Consider the following 18,093-nt stretch of genomic DNA (forward strand, 5'->3'; position numbering starts at 1 on the left):
GATAATGCCTGCAGTAAGAGAAAGGGGCATGAGAGAGAGAGAGAGAGAGGACCTATTTATAAGGCCTTAATAGTAGTCAACTATTTATATCTCTATAGGAGGGCCAGCTAATAGCTCAAGGTGAGGTGATGGTGGTGGTTTAGGGTTTAGGGGCCAGTTTTACATGCAGAGCGAGATGTATGAACTGCAGAGTACACCTCAGTGAAGATTTAATGTAATTTATTTATTTAAAATCTTTTCTATACCGTCGTTAAGCAGATGCCAAATCAACGGTTCACAATAGGGCACATAACTACATGCTGCATAGAAATGTCTTAAATTATAACAATTAAACAGGTGCCATCAAAATACTGTAACATGGTTTCATAATAAGTATTAATTGGTGGGTGTTGTAGGTCATGTCCAGTTTTCTCTGTATCAGCTATAAGATAAAGTACTACTACTTAACTCATTTGACATCATTTGGAGTGAGGAAAGTCTCACAAACATGAGATTTCTATAATGTTCTCTCGCCCTAGCTTGATGGTACCCTGTTATAGTGTCCATCAAGCTAGGCCGAGAGAACATTGTAGAAATCTCATCTTTGTGAGACCTTTCTCACTCCAAATGATGTCAAATCTTCACCTCGGTGAACTGTGCTGTTCGTACGTCTCACTCCACATCTAAAACTGGCCCCTAGACCGTAAACCACCACCACCTCACCTCGAGCTATTAGCTAGCTCTCTTATAGTCTCCCTCTCCCTCTCCCCCTCCCCACTCCACTCTCCCTCCCCAAGCCCAGAAATGGCCAAAATGCAATTTGTAACATTTTTTGCAAATTGTGTTACGGCAATTTCAGGCATATTGTGCAGCTGAACACCAGGAAAAAAGGTGTAGTTATTTCCAGCATTAAAACCCTGCAATAGCATGCATTATGCTATCGCACGGTGCAATATTGCCCCTCATTTTAATTAATCCCATGCAAACCCCTCCCAATCCCGCCCCTTCTATAAATTTGCATTTGTGCCATGCGAGAGTACGATTATCGCACGCGTTAAGGCATTAACGCCATAACGCATTTTGTTGAATGACCCTATTATCTGGAAAAATGCACTGAATGTGAACCTCATATAAATTGTTCAGAAACTATCAGGATAAACTAGTGTACGGAAATAGCAGTAAGACTATTATAAAAATGAAGGAGAAAATAATTATACATCTTTAAATCATGTCGATTATTTGCTTTTCACAGTCCACAACATGAAGGATATCCAAGTCTCAGTATTTTAAAGGGAAGACAGTTTGTAAAGAGATCCAGTAAGCAGCAAGGGATGCAGCTAAAATTAACTGGATAACTTTCCTGGATATTCAGTGGGATAAACGTCCCACTGAATATACTCGCCTAAAGCTATCTGGATCCATGTTGTAGTTGGATAACTTAAAAATCTAGCCGGTTATGTTTGAATGTAACCAGTTAGGTTTGAAGGTTATCTGGTCTTGTGTGGCCGGATAACTTGCCACTTAACCAGATTATCTTCAAAGATGTCTGGTTAAGTGGCACTGCAGTGAAAAGAAAAGATATAAAGGGGCCTGTGACCTGAGTCCCTCTCTACTCCTTGCCCAAATTTCATATATGGACCTTCAAACTATGCAGCCCCTATCCCCAACCCCTCTTAAATTATAAAATAATGTTCTGGGGTCCAGAGGTTGGGCCTCCCACCCTCTTCCCCGGTTCTGTAAAAAAAAAAATATTGGGCTGCCACTCCCTCCCCATGGACCACCTGCAGTCCCAATGTCCGGGCTGCTCCCCCTCCCCCCCCCCCCCCCCCCCCCCCCCCCAAATCCTTACAATCCCCCTGACACTAAAAATCTCTGTCGGGAGCAAAGTAAGCCCTTCTCTACTACCGGTGCCTTCTGCTCAATATTCAAAACTTGCCATTTACATATTTGGCAGTTATCTATCTAAGGGAGTTATTTTCCAACTCACGTTATGGCCTTTTCGCATGCTGGTAACAATTGAATCCATTGCACCAAAGATTGAGGAAGGCCCAGGCTTGGGAGCAGAGTACCCCCAAATCTTCTCCCTCCCTTAACCTTCAAGAACCAGACCAGCCCATTGGTTCAGTGGCAAGTGCTTTGTGCTGCTGTGTGGAAGGCCCTCAGGTTTGACCTCCAAGTCGGGTTTTCTTCCACCTGGGTCAGCTGGGGCTGTGGATGCTTCTGAGGCAGCATTCTCAGCCTCTGGTGGTGCGGGAAGGGGGAAGGAGTCTTACTCATTGCTTACAGATGATACCTAATAGTCGGATTCTGGACCTACGATTGTAAAGTTCCAGAAGGAGTCCTAGTGCATGGCCCCAGTTGAGGACTGTCACTGCAATGACCAGACTATGTATGTTGGGGAAGATATAAAATAGGGGTAAAATCCCCAAGGCTTATGTGTCCATTCCTGCCCTGGTTCTGATCAGTGGTGTAACTAGAACTGACTTTTGGGCAGGGCCCAAGGTTTGCATGGCAGGCACTAGGCATACAACTCTGAATTACACTAATTACACTCACTGATAAATAAGCCTTAAGAGTGCACCTGACAACAGATTTCTAAGACGTTTCTGGGTAACACTTTAAATATCTTAAATTCAATGATTTTCAAGCACTTGCCAACCGCATATCCACTTACGGAAACATTTCAATCATATTTAAAGATGCTGCAAGAGGTAGTATCCCAAATGCTGGTTTCACCTCAGTAATAACACAACACAAATTCATTCCACTACCAGGCACTCTGCGATACAACACAAAACTCTGCAAAAATGACAATCAGCACCTATGTAGCAATTTGCCATACCAAAATAGCTCAAATTTCTGGACTTACACGTAAAAACCCTGCCTACGAAAGGATAGCATTGCAAATATTAAACCAAACCCTAGAACATCAGTGCACCTGCTGTTGGAAGGTGCAGATTAGAAGAGAATAAACTGGATTGACACAGATCCCTACCCAAAATACCCCACCTGAGTCACATATGCAAAACATAGACAGACCCTCAACAAATACAGAACTCCCTACCATTAGAGTTACAAACAGTCAAAGATAATAGAAAGACTAGGGGGCACTCCATAAAGTTAGCATGTGGCACATTTAAAACTAATCAGAGAAAGTTCTTTTTCACTCAACGCACAATTAAACTCTGGAATTTGTTGCCAGAGGATGTGGTTAGTGCAGTTAGTATAGCTGTATTTAAAAAAGGATTGGAGAAGTTATTGGAGAAGTCCATTACCTGCTATTAATTAAGTTGACTTAGAAAATAGCCACTGCTATTACTAGCAATGGTAACATGGAATAGAGTTAGTTTTTGGATACTTGCCAGGTTCTTATGGCCTGGATTGGCCACTGTTGGAAACAGGATGCTGGGCTTGATGGACCCTTGGTCTGGCCCAGTATGGCAAGTTCTTATGTTCTTCTTATTAAAAAAAAACAAACGCTAAAAACAGAAAAGTATTTGACTGTTAATCCCCCTGATCCCTTCCACTAACAATATCTGCGCATTTTTGCTTTTTGCAGGGTGAAAGTGACTAGGTGTGTGTTTATGTCCATAAGTTCTTATTGTTATTACTGTAACTTGTTTGTTTACATCTTTTGTTCGCTACCCCGAACTACTAGAGGGGCAGTGAACAAAAGCTATTTTAAATAAAAGTCATAAATACATTTTATCGTAATGCATGAAACAGTATTTTATCACACCAAATAAAGCAGTAGAATACTGCATCATGCAATATTTGTTATGGGAGCGCTAGGGAGCGGTCCCAATTCCGGGAAGGTTAGTGTGTCCTTGGACCATGACATGACTGCAGAGGGGCTCTGAGGAAGCACCGAGGCAGGCAAGCGTGTCCAAACATGGGCGGACAGGCTAAAAACCAGGAGGCCCTGACCTCTGCCGAACCTGAACGCATCAAAGAGACCCAACACGCAATGTTGGTCTCTGGGGTAGCCCTCCGGCCTTTTGATAGCCCTTTCGGACCTGCCACCAGGAACAACAGATGCGACAGGACAGACAGAGGTTGAGGACAGGCAATGGTACTGGAACAAGATGAAGACACTTGAAGACAAGGTGAAGCCGAAAGTACTTGGAGGCAAGGTCGGGCTAGAGAGAAGGCACTACACTTGAAGAGAGAACAGTGGGCATCATGGTTAAAACTCAGGATGCGATGGAATCCGGGCAACACATAAAGCAAGTTCTTAACAGAGTAAAGACTTCAGAGACCTGGCGCAAGTTGCGATGTGGCAGATACACTGCAAGCCCAATCTGCCGGGGGGAGGCTAGGGAGAAGCCAGAACCAAAGACATCCAAATACTAGAACATCTGGATACTAGAACATCAGGAGAACTGGACATCTGGCACATCAGAACATTGAAGAACTGAGCATCTGGAACATCAGGACATCTGGACTTCGGACTCCCAGGACACTCAGTCAAGAGCATCAAGGAGGCGCCGAGAGACGGAACATCTGGGCATCAGAACATCTGGAGAACAGGACATCTAGAACATCAGGAACAATGACATCAGGAACCGATGAGACGAAGACATGGAATCCGATGAGAGACCAGGAACATAGAAGAAAACAACGAGGGAATTCCCACAAGGAATGGAATGCCTTGATGAAGCTGGCAACATAGAGAAGTCCAGGAGCGGACTGGCTCCTTGCAAAGGCAACGAAGAACTGACAAAAGGCCCTTCTTATAGGGCTGAATAGGAACACCCAGGGTGACATCATCAAGAGGGGCCGTGGGACTACTCCCACCATGGGCCATTTAAGAAGACAGGAGAGGTGCGGCTGCGAGCCTAAGGAGGCAGGGCAATTTTGGCGGCCTCCTGGTCGCTGAGGTGGAATGGCAGCGGCTTCAGGCCATGTAGAAGCATGATGGCACAGCCTGCTGTGCAGGAGAAAGACAAGGACGGCCTCCAGGTCGCAAGGCTACACAATGGCGGTTCCCCCCGCCATTGAGCACAGGCAGCTGCCACAAGTCGCGAGACCGCGTCGGACACTGGCAGCAGAGGTGAGAGGCTGCTCGCGGCACTAGCCAAGAGCAGAATCATAACAATATTTTCTTGATCACGCCTCTGTGCCTTTGTAAATACCCTAGTAAACATTAGTGTAAGACATTACAGTCACTTTACCAATAAGTCCTGGGTATTCCTGTATTCAGAAAGCAATTTAGGTTAGATTAGATTCCTTGAGGGTCTGCAGAGGGTGGGAGAAAGCCCAAGGAGGCTTAATACAAGAGATATAATATGTGATATCTTGTTGGATTATAAAGGTAGATTGTTGATTCTATGCTGCTTACATATATAAGGGGGGAGGGGTTTGGGGGGGAGAAGCTCAATGATTTTTCCTCTGAGATGCTGACTATATAATTTGGAAGTGCTTAAGATGTGTTGTACTTTTGAAGGCCTGCATTGTTGCTTATTGTTGTTTCAATTACATCTCTCAATGTATTGTTAAATAGTGAAACTTGAAAAAATGGATACCTTGTATACCTTTGCTTGGTGTGCATAAGAGTCAAATGTACATTAAGCATTGGATTATTTGCCTTTTCTTAATAAAAATGTTTAAACATAAAAAGGCAACCGAGGTTTGCTTTTACTGTTTGCTATTATAAAATAGTGTCCACTGAAAGAAGGAAATGAAGAAAAACATTACAAAAAAATTACACACAAACAAAACTACCCTCAAAAACGAAATGAACACAAAAATACTCCTGCAAACCTTCACTTTCTAGTTGCTGAGAGCAATTTCCTATGTCTGGCTTGACTTTAAATATGTCCCCTGGACTAATCTATTCCATCAGGAGCATGATCACCTGGATGCTACCTTCAGACTCATAGCTCCCTCAAGTCATCAGTGTTTTGTGGTAGCTTTGGGCCAGTGTCAGTCTCTTCCTCCTTGCAGCACATGGTTCCTATTCTGCTGGTGTGGCATTTCCCACTCCATTCCTCCTAGGATTAGATAAACTCATATCTCAACACTGCACATAATGTAAAGCAATCTGTGCAAAGTGGGAAACTGTGAAAGAGTAATTATCTGAATAGAGCCCCAAAACCATCCTCGGGCTCGCTTCTTATTGAAGATGTACCTTATCTCATGTTGGCGCAATTGTCTCTAAATCACCCCTTTTTTCCCTCGTTAACATTTATCTGTGACAATGCAATACGCACTTACATTCAAGATTTATAAAATATGATGTACATGTTACATGCTCATGAATATCCTAATTTTATATGCACAACCCTGTATAATTCTTTGAAAATTAACTCATAATAGTGTGTTTTACATGGCATCATTCAGAAGAGAGAAATTGTGTTATCTGCATTATCTGTGCAATTTGTATCAGGTAAAAGTTGAGGATTTGATACGAGAAGCTTCATCAAAACTTGAAAATGTATTTTTTTTATAGTATCAAAATCACTTCCATAGAGCTTTGCTACTGTGGCAGTTCTGGCTTATGCTAAAGGTAATATATTTAGATCTAATGATTCTGGGAGGCAAATAAAAGATGGATATGTACTTTTTCTTTGATCTCTAGTTTCTCCTTTCCCCTTTTTCTTCTAGTTTAATTGGAACTAATGCTGGGATTCTGGTGCCATGAGCCTTCATTCTCAACTACCCAGGGATTTCCTCCTATTTTAACTAATTCATCTTCCCACTGTTCCTAGTCTGGTCATTGTAGCAATGGTCTAGACTAGAGGCCAGCAACCATGCACACAGGGCTCCTTCCATAATCCTTTATAATGGGCTCTAAATCCAGCCAACAGGTATCACCCTTAACCATGACCATGACTCCCTCCTTCACAGGGCCTGTGATTGCTGTCTCAAGCAGCTCCTGCCCAGCCAACCAAAGTGCAGAAGGTCCAGTTTGGGAATGGTGCGTATGTGCTTTAGTGATTCAATTTGTGGGCTGTCTTTCACAGCCAGTGCGAGCAGAAATGGGCAGCCCCCCAGCACAGATGATTGGGTGCCGTGAATAACCGGGCGCACGATGCATCATGTGGGCAGCTGCCTCGATTGTGCCGGGCTCCGGTTGGGTGGGGGGGGAGTCCCTTCCCCTTACCCCCCTTGAGGACAATGATGTGCTAGCATAGAGGAGCTGGCACCCTGGGGCAGAGCTCCTTCCTCTCGGCAGTCAGCACAGCTCTCCAACGACGCTCCTCCTGGTTGGTTCAGCATCAGTTGCAATGATGTCATCTTAATGCACCCCAATGCCAGGCCACTAGATTGGCCGGAAGAGTGGCTCAGTGACATTGTCGGGGGGGGGTGACCGGTGGGACATTTAAAACCCGCTGGCTCCCTTTTGTTTGGCCTCTTCCTCCTTGGCCCTAACACAGTGCGATTCCCCGCCCAGGATACAGTGACTCATGTTGTATCTGAGAGCACCTATTACACTGGCTGCCGATCAAGGCCAGTATTCAGTTTAAAACTCTTGTTTTGATTTTTTGGGCACTGTAGGATTTGGGACCTGACTACTGAAGGAGTAAGCTACAATGGTATATTCCAGAAGGTCAACTGAAGTCAAGCCATGAAGCATTGTCAGTTGTGTCCTCTTTTAGAGAAATGGGGCAATTGTGGTTTTTGTCTAGGGCATTCTCAACTGTGGCACCTTTTTATTTTAAAATGCAACTTTCAAGAAGCAATAACTTTTCAGTGAAAAGGACATTTGAGAACAAGAAGTCATGATATGTGGCTGAAAGGGATAGAGGGGAGAGACTCAGAAATAACATAAGGATGGTGGACGCAAAAAGAGGTCGCCCAGTGGAGGTAGTGGAGGCCAAAACAGTGTCAGAATTCAAGTAAACACAGGATAAACACAAAGATCATTATCCACAGGGAAGTAAAGGTAAAGACAGAGATCATGCAAGAACTTTGTTATTTCAGCAAGAAAAAAACTGGGCAAATGAGATGGGCCTTGTAGTTTTTATTTGCCATATTCCCTGCTTATATATATATATATTATTTTTTTTTTTTATAAAGGGCATGATTGGAAGTTGCATCTTAAAACAAAATAGAGCTAGAATTGCATACATGGCAATATATTTTCTTATTTGTCTCTTAAATCATGTGCTTTTCTTATGTTTCATATTCAAATTAGGGAAAAGATATATCCCCTTTGTATTGCAAATCTTCTTATATACCAAAGGCCAGATATACTAAATATTTTGTCTATAGAAACAAAAATAAGGCAAGTCTCATTGTAGCATAGATTTGGCATCTGGCCTTTCAGTTATCAGTCAACATTGTGATTTAAACTTTTTTAAAATTTTGACCAAACCAAGACCCTTTGCCTCAATTAAGAGTATATTACTGCCATTCAGATATTTCACATAATATAAAATATTAATTAATATAGCCGAGTGATTTCTAAACTGTATAATGTAATTAAACATATATTCTTTGCTTTTCTATCAGCAGTTAATATAGAACAATTAACGCTTAACAAAGTTGAGTCCCAGTACCCATGAACGCCTTCATAAGCAATTGCTGCTATTACCCCGCTGTTCAACATCAACAAAATGCCCAATTAATGGGAAACAATCCCATGCAATAGGACATCTCTCTCCAGGGAAGGATTCACTAGTTTCAGGACTAATTAAGACACTGTCTGTCCTAGCACATACAATATGCACAAGTGGGAAAATTAATGTATCTAAATCCTCCTCTCCAGTTGGTGACATATAGCCTCATACTGTTGCCTCTCAGTCTTGCAGATTCTGAAAGGCTATTTCACTGCTTGTTAGCAATTAATGTAACCGTCTTTACAGAGGTTTTCCACTCAGTGTTTCACCTGTTCTTTTGAAGTTTAGTAATATTAAGCTTCCGGCAGAAAAAAAAAATAATGAGTAGGGCATTCACTTGCCCTTTCATGTTCCACAAGCTTGAGCAGATTTACTTAACGGTAAAAACATCTAGAAAAAGAAATCTCTAAAAGAAGTCATAAAACTGGGGAGGTTTTGTATAATTCATAAGTTCTCTGCTGCCACCATCCAGAACAGGAAAAAAAAAGTATAAGCTCAAGCTCTGAAGTGCCTGAAAGGTAGAATATAAATCAAATAATAAACTGAAGTCATGTAAGTGGGGAAACTTTTTCATAATAAAATATGCCTCACAAGGACCTGACCAGTTTGTTTCAGTACCAAATGTATTGCCCAACAAGCTACTCAATATGTAAGAGATAATTGGACATTTTTACTGTAGTATGTCGCTGAGACAATGAACAGTAGAAATTAGTTATTCAACATATTAACCTTATCCTTCAGACTTGAAAACTGTGATTGAATTTGGATTTCGCCAAGTTTCTTCTGACTTTTAGCATGCACATATCTTGCATCACGATGGATTGTGGCTACAAAATCTGAGGGAAGAGTGATCCTTGAAGAGAATTAGTCTTTCCTCTTTTCTCTTTGTCATATTTCGGGAGTGGTTCCTACATAAATTGCTAAGGAAAATGTATTAATAATATAAATCGGTACAGCAGTTCGAAAACTGGAAAATTCATTGAAAATTCAATACCAAAATGCCCCGTGGCACAACTCAGTGTTTACAAAGTAATAATTCTTTGCATTAATTGAGTTGGGTTACAGACAGGATATGCGGATGTTGGATCAAGTATTAAAAGGACAAGAGCTTATAACTTTCCAAGACAGGAGGATAAAATTTAATTTAACAAGTTCTCAAACATATAAAATGGCTTCAACTGAGGCACCGTAAATGAGCAGGGAAAAATGATGCCCATTCATTGCAAGATGTACCGGAAAGGGTTATAACTTGTGCTAGCATCCTTTAATCCTTGTAAGTGACTTCTAGGTTCTATCAATGTTTACAGAATGCGCTTACTGGGAGTTGCTAAAAGAAGAATAAAAAGTGAGAAAAGGTCTTAGAAACCATTTTTTGAACAACTCGTTGAAGGTTTCCATAGCTGCATCCCTCTTTCAGATGTTTTATTTTATTACTCATAGGATAGTTTGGCAAAAATCTCCAAACTCAGTACTGGGGAAGATAATAAATGCTGGTCTTTTCATACAGACACAGGGACATTCTCACATATGTTATATTTTTGTAACAAAAAGGGAATTTTAGACAGAGATACAGGAGAGCATTAAAGATATAAAGAACATTCAACATGAGCTTCCATTTCAAATTATTATTTGCAATTGTAATTACAGAAGATATCTGTCTGTAATAAGAAATTGATAGATATTTCACTATCCTTGGCTTTAAAATTCACCCTTCATAACTTGAAAGATAGTTCCTTTCTAGAGATACATACTTGGTGGGATATAGTATATTTTATATACAAATATGAAACTATTGCAGGTAAAAAAAAATATAATAGACTTACAAAGTTTCAGCAAATCTGAAAACATGTAGATCATTATATATCTCAGACAAGAGTGGAACCCCCCCAAAGCCTACCCACTCCCAACCCCCGCCCCCAAAACTCCACACCAAGCCCCCCATGTCCATATCTCTACGACATCCCACCTTGTTCTTTTCCACTAGGTACTTACCCCACAGGGATGGAAGGTGCACAATTAAATTCTTCTTGCAGGACCCTCCAGATCTGCCTCAATACCTGTTGTTGCACCTGACCCCTCAGATGGGGAAGAGCAGGTGCTCATTCTGGGCCACTAGGGACACCAGCCTGGCCACATCCATGTTTGTAAAATTAGGTTGTATAACTGGGGGGGGGGGGCATCTTGGAATGAGCCCACCCCAGTAAAACCAGAAATGCATGCATACACATGAAAAATTACACATGTACTAAAGTTCCCCAGCATGCATGAAACAGTGTATACAGAAACAAACACATATACTTTAGGTGGCATGAACATGCATGTTTTAGAACCTATGCAGATGGATCCATGCAGACTCTAAAACCATGTCTTTCTATATGTTCTGTGATTTTGATGTTTAGAACACTTTCCACTATTTTTCCTGGCACTGAAGTCAGGCTAACCGGTCTGTAGTTTCTCGGATCGCCCCTGGAGCCCTTTTTAAATATTGGGGTTACATTAACTATCCTCCAGTCTTCAGGTACAATGGATGATTTTAATGATAGGTTACAAATGTTTACTAATAGGTCTAAAATTTCATTTTTTAGTTCCTTCAGAACTCTGGGGTGTATACCATCCGATCCAGGTGATTTACTACTCTTCAGTTTGTCAATCAGGTCTACAACATCTTCTAGGCTCACCGTGATTTGATTCAGTGCATCTGAATCATTACCCATGAAAACCTTCTCGAGTACAGGTACCTCCCCAATATCCTCTTCAGTAAACAATGAAGCAAAGAAATCATTTAATCTTTCCGCGATGGCCTTATCTTCTCTAAGTGCCCCTTTAACCCCTCGATCATCTAACGGTCCAATTGACTCCCTCACAGGCTTTCTGCTTCGGATATATTTTTAAAAGTTTTTACAGTGAGTTTTTGCCTCTACAGCCAACTTCTTTTCAAATTCTCTCTTAGCCTGTCTTATCAATGTCTTACATTTAACTTGCCAATGTTTATGCATTATCCTATTTTCTTCTGTTGGATCCTTCTTCCAATTTTTGAATGAAGATCTTTTGGCGAAAATAGCTTCTTTCACCTCCCCTTTTAACCATGCCGGTAATCGTTTTGCCTTCTTTCCACCTTTCTTGATATGTGGAATACATCTGGACTGTGCTTCTAGGATGGTATTTTTTAACAATGACCACGCCTCTTGCACACTTTTTACATTTGTAGCTGCTCCTTTCAGTTTTTTCTAACAATTTTTCTCATTTTCTCAAAGCTTCCCTTTTGAAAGTTGAGCACGAGAGCCATAGATTTGCTTACCCTTCCCCTTCCAGTCATTAATTCAAATTTGATCATATTATGGTCACTATTGCCAAGCAGCCCCACCACTGTTACCTCTGTCACCAAATCTTGTGCTCCACTGAGAATTAGATCTAAAATTGCTCCCTCTCTTGTCGGTTCTTGAACCAATTGCTCCATAAAGCTGTCATTTATTCCATCCAGCAACTTTATCTCTCTAGCATGTCCCAATAATACATTTACCCAGTCAATATTGGGGTAATTGAAATCTCCCATTATTACCGCACTACCAATTTGATTAGCTTCCCTAATTTTCCTTTTTTACGTGCTTATATGTGCATGCAAAAGTGAAAATGCATGCGTACTTGCAATTTTAATACAATACGGAATACACATGTTATGGTTTGTGGGTATGTGGATCCTTGGCCCGAGGTGTGAGTTGTTACAGCCCATGGGGAGGAGCCCCACGGGTCCGCACCATCAGGAGTTGAGGTATTGTACAGCAGGAAGCTCTGGGCACAGTAGTGGGGAGATCCTCAGGGACCAGGTGGTAACCCTCATAGGGTGAGAGACAGACAGTACTTGGAGTGAGGCCCTGTAGAGAGAGAGGCTCCAGACAAACCGCGGAGTGGTGGGCGCAGGAATAGCAGTGTCAAAGTTTCTCCAGGAAGAGAGCTCTGCGGGGGGGGGGGGGGGGGGGAAGCTGCAGCGTAGTGGACATAGACTTGAAGGTGCAGGCCAACCCACAAGGCAGGGAAGCATGGGCCCGGTCAGCTGCTGAGGTAGACAAGAACCCGGAGATCGAAGGTGAACTGGCTGACCACCCGAGGAGTGGGACAGCTGACAGTAGCTAAATACCCCGAAGCAAGCCCGTGGAGCGGGGAAGCTCAAGGTAGTCTCTTGAGTGATGAGCATGGCCTGAGGAGTGGGGAGCGCGGGCAGTCTTGTAGAACACAGGCGCAACGCCGAGGAGTGGGGAAGGCTAGTTGAGGAACTCACAGGTTGCCACGATGTTCCAAGGGAGACCCGAGTAGTAGGAACCGGTTGCTGAGTAGAAACCAAGAGGAGCAGAGCCAGCCCAAGGAGCGGGGTAGGCCAGGGGAGCAAGTCCCTGCTGGAGCACACACTGACCACTGAGGAGCGGATACCAGACAGGGTCCAAGAGCTAGGCAGATAGCGGCATCTCAGGAACACAAGGCAGGACTTGAGGACTCGTATGGAACTTGTTGCTAAGTCGGCTTGCTGGGGGCGAAAGTGGAGCTTAAGTACAGGAGTCCGATGACATCATCAAACAGGGATGCCCCTGAGGTTCCTGCCGAAGAGGCTTCAAAGGCGTGGCCTGTGACACGCGCACGCCTAGGAAGGCCAGACATCAAAGTAGGAAGTAGCAGTGTCCATGCCGCCGCAAGGAGACCCAAGAAACGCGGCGGTGTAGGCAGGCCCGTGCAGCGAGTAGACTCGGGGAGGGCAGGAGCATGGTGCAAGCAGTGAATACTTGTGGTCGCAGCCGCCTGCGACCGACAGGCATAACATGCGAAGAGGATGCTTACATGTATATATGCTAATTTTTAAGCCTGCATTATTTTAAAAATTCACCCCCATCGATTTTGCCTTCAAAATGATGTGCACTGTTTTGCATTGGAAAAATACCAGCAGAAAAAGCAGGTGCACATTTTTGGGGGGTATGTTTTCCCACAGCAATTTGCAAAAGAAAAGTACACTCACGCTTTCCTTTTGACAACCGGTGCAAAGTCCATGGGTGGGTTACACATGTAAATGCAGTTTTTCTGTGTGTGAGTGGGCTTTTGAAAATTACTACAATACATGCCATTGAATTGTCTACAGGATTTACCCACATGAAGTGCACTTGCACAGGTAAAAGGCTTTTGAAAATGACTACAATAGTATGTTACATTTACATGCGTAACTCCTTTGAAAATTCACCTGTATGTGTCCACATCCTTAGTAATGAGGTACGGATAGTGAACACAGTGTACAATGCAATGACAGGAGTTTTAGGATTCCAAGTTAATCTGTCTGTACTTTATTATTTGTACTACTGGCAGGTGTTATTGATTCTGATGGAGACAGACTGGGGAAGAAGGCTGTAGGTAGATTTGATGCATTTTGGTATTGTTTTCTTATTTTAACACAATTTCCTATTACATAAACATAGAAATAGGGAAATATGATAGCATATAAATACTGCAAGGTCCATAAATCCTGTCTCCTCCATGCATTATTTATTCTAGTGCCAACTTTGATCTCAACATCCATTTAGAGGATGTTTAGAGTCCTTCATTTTCAGGTTTCACTTTATTTTCCCTTTGGAATTTATCAGTGTTTATTACAATGAACATAAATGGGAGAAAAATCAATGGAAAAAAATGACTCACTTTTTTATTTTTCCATTCAACAATCTTTTTCATTATTCAGAAGCATTCCTAAATTTTTTAGTGACACACTTTCTGGAATAGCAAAATCATTTGCTTCCCTGACCTGCCCCTCAAAACCAACTCATCAACACTCACAGTAGAGACACAGAAACATAGAAACTTATAAATATGACAGCAGAAAAAGATCATATGATCTATCTAATCTGTCAACCCACACAACTGCTCAGCTCTAAAATCCCTACCACTTCCTCAGAGATCCTCCATATTTATCCCATTCTTTCTTGAATTCAGATGCTGTCCTTGTCCCCACCATCTCCACTGAGAAGCTGTCCCATGAATTTCTGTAAAGAAATACTTCCTTAGATTACTCCTCAGTCTACCTCTTTTTACCCTCATCAATGACCCGTTGTTCCGCAGTCTCCTTTCTTGAAAAAGACCCACCTCATGGGCATTGATATCTTTGAGGTAGTTAAATTGTTGCGCTCAGGGGTGGACCCTTGTCCTGGAGCAGTGGAGAACAGCTCCCTGGTAGGGACTAGAAAGCACCAACTGCACCCACGGGGCGGAGCACTGGAGGAGACAGAGGCTAGGATGAGCTTCACCACTGGAAGCCCGAGGTCCCCCCGGGAGGAGCCCGTAGGGACCCGGGCCACTTGGACTTAGGTGGGCCTCGCAGGGTCTCCTGGAAGGATGGAAGTTCGGCGTGCCCACAGACAGAAGGGGAGCGTGGTCAGGTTCGAGAATGGGGGTCAGATGGAACAAGGAGGACCAGAATAGCGTAGGTGATGACAAGGCTAAGAACAGAACCAGAATCTAGAGACGTCAAGGAGGCAGAGGTCAGAGTCCGGGGGTCAGTCCAAGAAGTAGTCAGCAAAGCAGAGGTCAGGTTCTGGAGGTCAGATGAGGTCACAGGCAGGCTGAGGTCAGAAAGCAGGCAGCAGGCAGGTCGAGAGGCAGACTGGAGTCAGAAGGCAGGCAGTAGACAAGCAGGTCAAGGAACAAGCCGAGGTCATTACCAGTAAGACAGTCCGGAGGTACTACTTAGGGAGACAGACAGACGAACTGGAACAGAAGGACGCTGGAGTACTAGGGTATTGGAACGGAACAAGACTGGAGCAAGATACAAACGCAGTGACAATCTAGCATACAAGCCAACCCGATTGCCAAGGCAAGAAAGTACAAGCAGGGACTTCCTTATAACAAGGAATCAATCAGGGCGCACCGCAGAGCTAGGACTCACCCTTGGCCCTACAAGAGGCTGGGTGGCCCGTGCGCACGCGCGTTGGGGTGTGGCCAACATGGCCGAGGACACCGAGCTCTGGCGTGCGGCCTGGTGCGCAGTGGAAGGCCCAGCAACCACCGCCACGGGACACCGAGACCTGGAAGCTCTTGCAGCTGACGCTTGGGAGGCCAACCCGAGACCTGCCATGGAACCATGGAGGTGGGCAGGCCCGTGCGCAGGCCCGTGCGCAGGCCTGGCATGGACAGGGTACGCAACATAAATATCTCTATCACATCTCTCCTATCTCGTCTTTCCTCTAGCATATACAGTACATGTATAGATCTTTAAGTCTGTCCCCATCTGCTTTAGAACAAAGACCATTGACCATTTTAGTAGTCACCCTTTGGCCCGACTCCACCCTATTTCTATCCTTTTGAAGGTCCGGACTTCAGAACTGTATACAGTATTCCAAATGAGATCTCACCAGGTACTTACACAGGGGCAATATCATCACCTCCCTTTTTTATGCTGACCATTCCTCTCCGTATGCACCCAAGCATCTTTCTGGCTTTTGCCATTGCCTTATCCACCTATTTGGCACCTTGAGATCAGCAGATACGATCACATCCAAATACCATTCTTGTTTCATGCGTAGAACAATTTCACCCCCTATTCTGTACTGATTCACTAGGTTTTGCAGCCTAAAAGCATGACTCTACATTTTTTAGCATTAAATCTTAGTTGCCAGACTCTATGACATTCTTCAAAGTTCACTAGATCCCTCCTCATGTTTTCCATACTTTCCTTGCTTCCTATTACAGATCTGATATCATCTGCAAAAGGACAAACCTTTCATAAGATTCCTTCTGCAATATCACTCATGAAAATGTTGAAAAGAATTGGTCCAAAGACCGATCCCTGTGACACTCCACTAATAATGCCACTGTCCTCAAAGTGAGCTTCATTTACCACTGCCATTGTCGCCTTCCACTCAACCACTTTCTAACCCAATCAGTTAATTTAGGGTCCACAGCAAAAGTGCTCAGTTTATTTATAAATTGCCTATGCAGAACCATGTCAAAGATCTTACTGAAATCCAAATACCCTACATCTAGTGCTCTAAGCTTATCCAACTCTCTGGCTATCCAGTCAAAGAAATTGATCAAATAATTCTAAGACAAGAGCTACCTCTGGTAAAACTATGCTGCCTTGGATCATGTAATCTTTTGGATTCCAGAAACTGTACTATCCTCTGTTTTAGCAGCATTTTCATTAATTTACTCTTCATAGAGATCAGACTAACCATCCTGTAATTTACAGCCTCATCATTATTTCTACTTTTGTGAAAAGGAACCTGTCTGCAGTCCTCTGGAACTACCCCCAACTCTAAAGAACTTTGAAAAGATCAATTAGCGGAGCTGCCAGAACCTTTTAGATCCCTTAAAACCATCAGATGTATCCCATCCAGCCTTATCACTGTATCATCTTTACGTTTAGCTAGTGTTGTCTGGTGATAGACCCTTGGCCCGAGGTGAGGTTGATGTTACCCATAGGGCAAGCCCCATGGGTCCCCACTGTCGGGAGGTGGAGCAGACCGTGAGACGTAGGCCAGCTGGAGCATCGCCAATACCAGCCCTTGTTCCCCTCTGGTTGAGCCCTTGGGTGCCAGGGCTGGCTGGTCTTAGGTGGGCCTCCTTTAGATGAATCCCAGTAGATGTTTGGAGTACATAGCCAGGGACCAGCAGAGCTATCAGAGGGAACTAGACAGGTCCGGATGAGGGTGGAGTCCAGAGGGCCGGGCGGCAAGGATGGACCAGAGTACAAGGATAAGTGACATCTGGGCAGTAGAAGGCCGAAGCCTAACAAGGCCAAGTCCGAGGAGATACCAGAGGTGAGGTCAGGAACACGCTGAAGTTGGGGCAGGCGGCAATGCTAGGTAAGGTACAGCGGAGCAAAGGTCAAAGCCAGAAATCAGTCCTGAGTGTAGTCCAACGAAGCAAGGGTCAAAGCCGGTAATCAGTCCTGAGCGTAGTCCAACGAAGCAAGGGTCAAAGCCGGTAATCAGTCCTAGCGTAGTCCAACAAAACAAGGATCCACGCCGGTAATCAGTCCTGAGCGTGGTCCAATGAAACAAGGGTCAATGCCGGTAATCAGTCCTGAACGTGGTCCAACGAAGCAAGGTTCAAAGCCGGTAATCAATCCTGAGCATGGTTCAACGAAGCAAGGGTCAAAGCCAGTAATCAATCCTGAGTGTGGTCCAATGAAGCAAGGGTCAAAACCAGTAATCAGTCCAAGGCAGAGGCTAGGTAGGAACCAAGAACAGAGACAGGAACAGGATCCAGAAACGAAGTCAGGAACCAGGAACGAAGACAGGAACAGGAATGAACAATGGAACACACAACTATCGTGGAGACCTGTTGCCAAGGTAAGGAGTGAGTAGCGGGCCCTGCCTTAAATAGTAGGGCCCGATGATGTCAACATCCAGGGCGTGGTTAGTTTCCCGTCGCGGTCCCTTTAAAGGCTGAAGGGATGTGCGAGTGCGCCTAGGAGGAGGCAGGATGCTGGACGGTGGCGTCTCCCTGTGGCACATGTGGGGAGACCCGCTGGGAGTCGGAGGAGTCTGCAGAACAACAGATAGCGCCCAAGGAGGCAGCG

At 43.9% G+C, this 18,093-nt stretch overlaps 1 protein-coding gene across 3 annotated transcripts in view; it reads right to left on the minus strand.

Moving 5' to 3' along the window:
* Positions 1–18,093, minus strand: part of HGFAC (HGF activator) — a 150,307-nt gene that overhangs the window by 113,572 nt on the left and 18,642 nt on the right. The gene's annotated exons all lie outside the window — the stretch shown is intronic.

Source organism: Rhinatrema bivittatum, chromosome 1 (assembly GCF_901001135.1).
Source record: "Rhinatrema bivittatum chromosome 1, aRhiBiv1.1, whole genome shotgun sequence".
Taxonomy (NCBI): Eukaryota; Metazoa; Chordata; class Amphibia; order Gymnophiona; family Rhinatrematidae; genus Rhinatrema; species Rhinatrema bivittatum.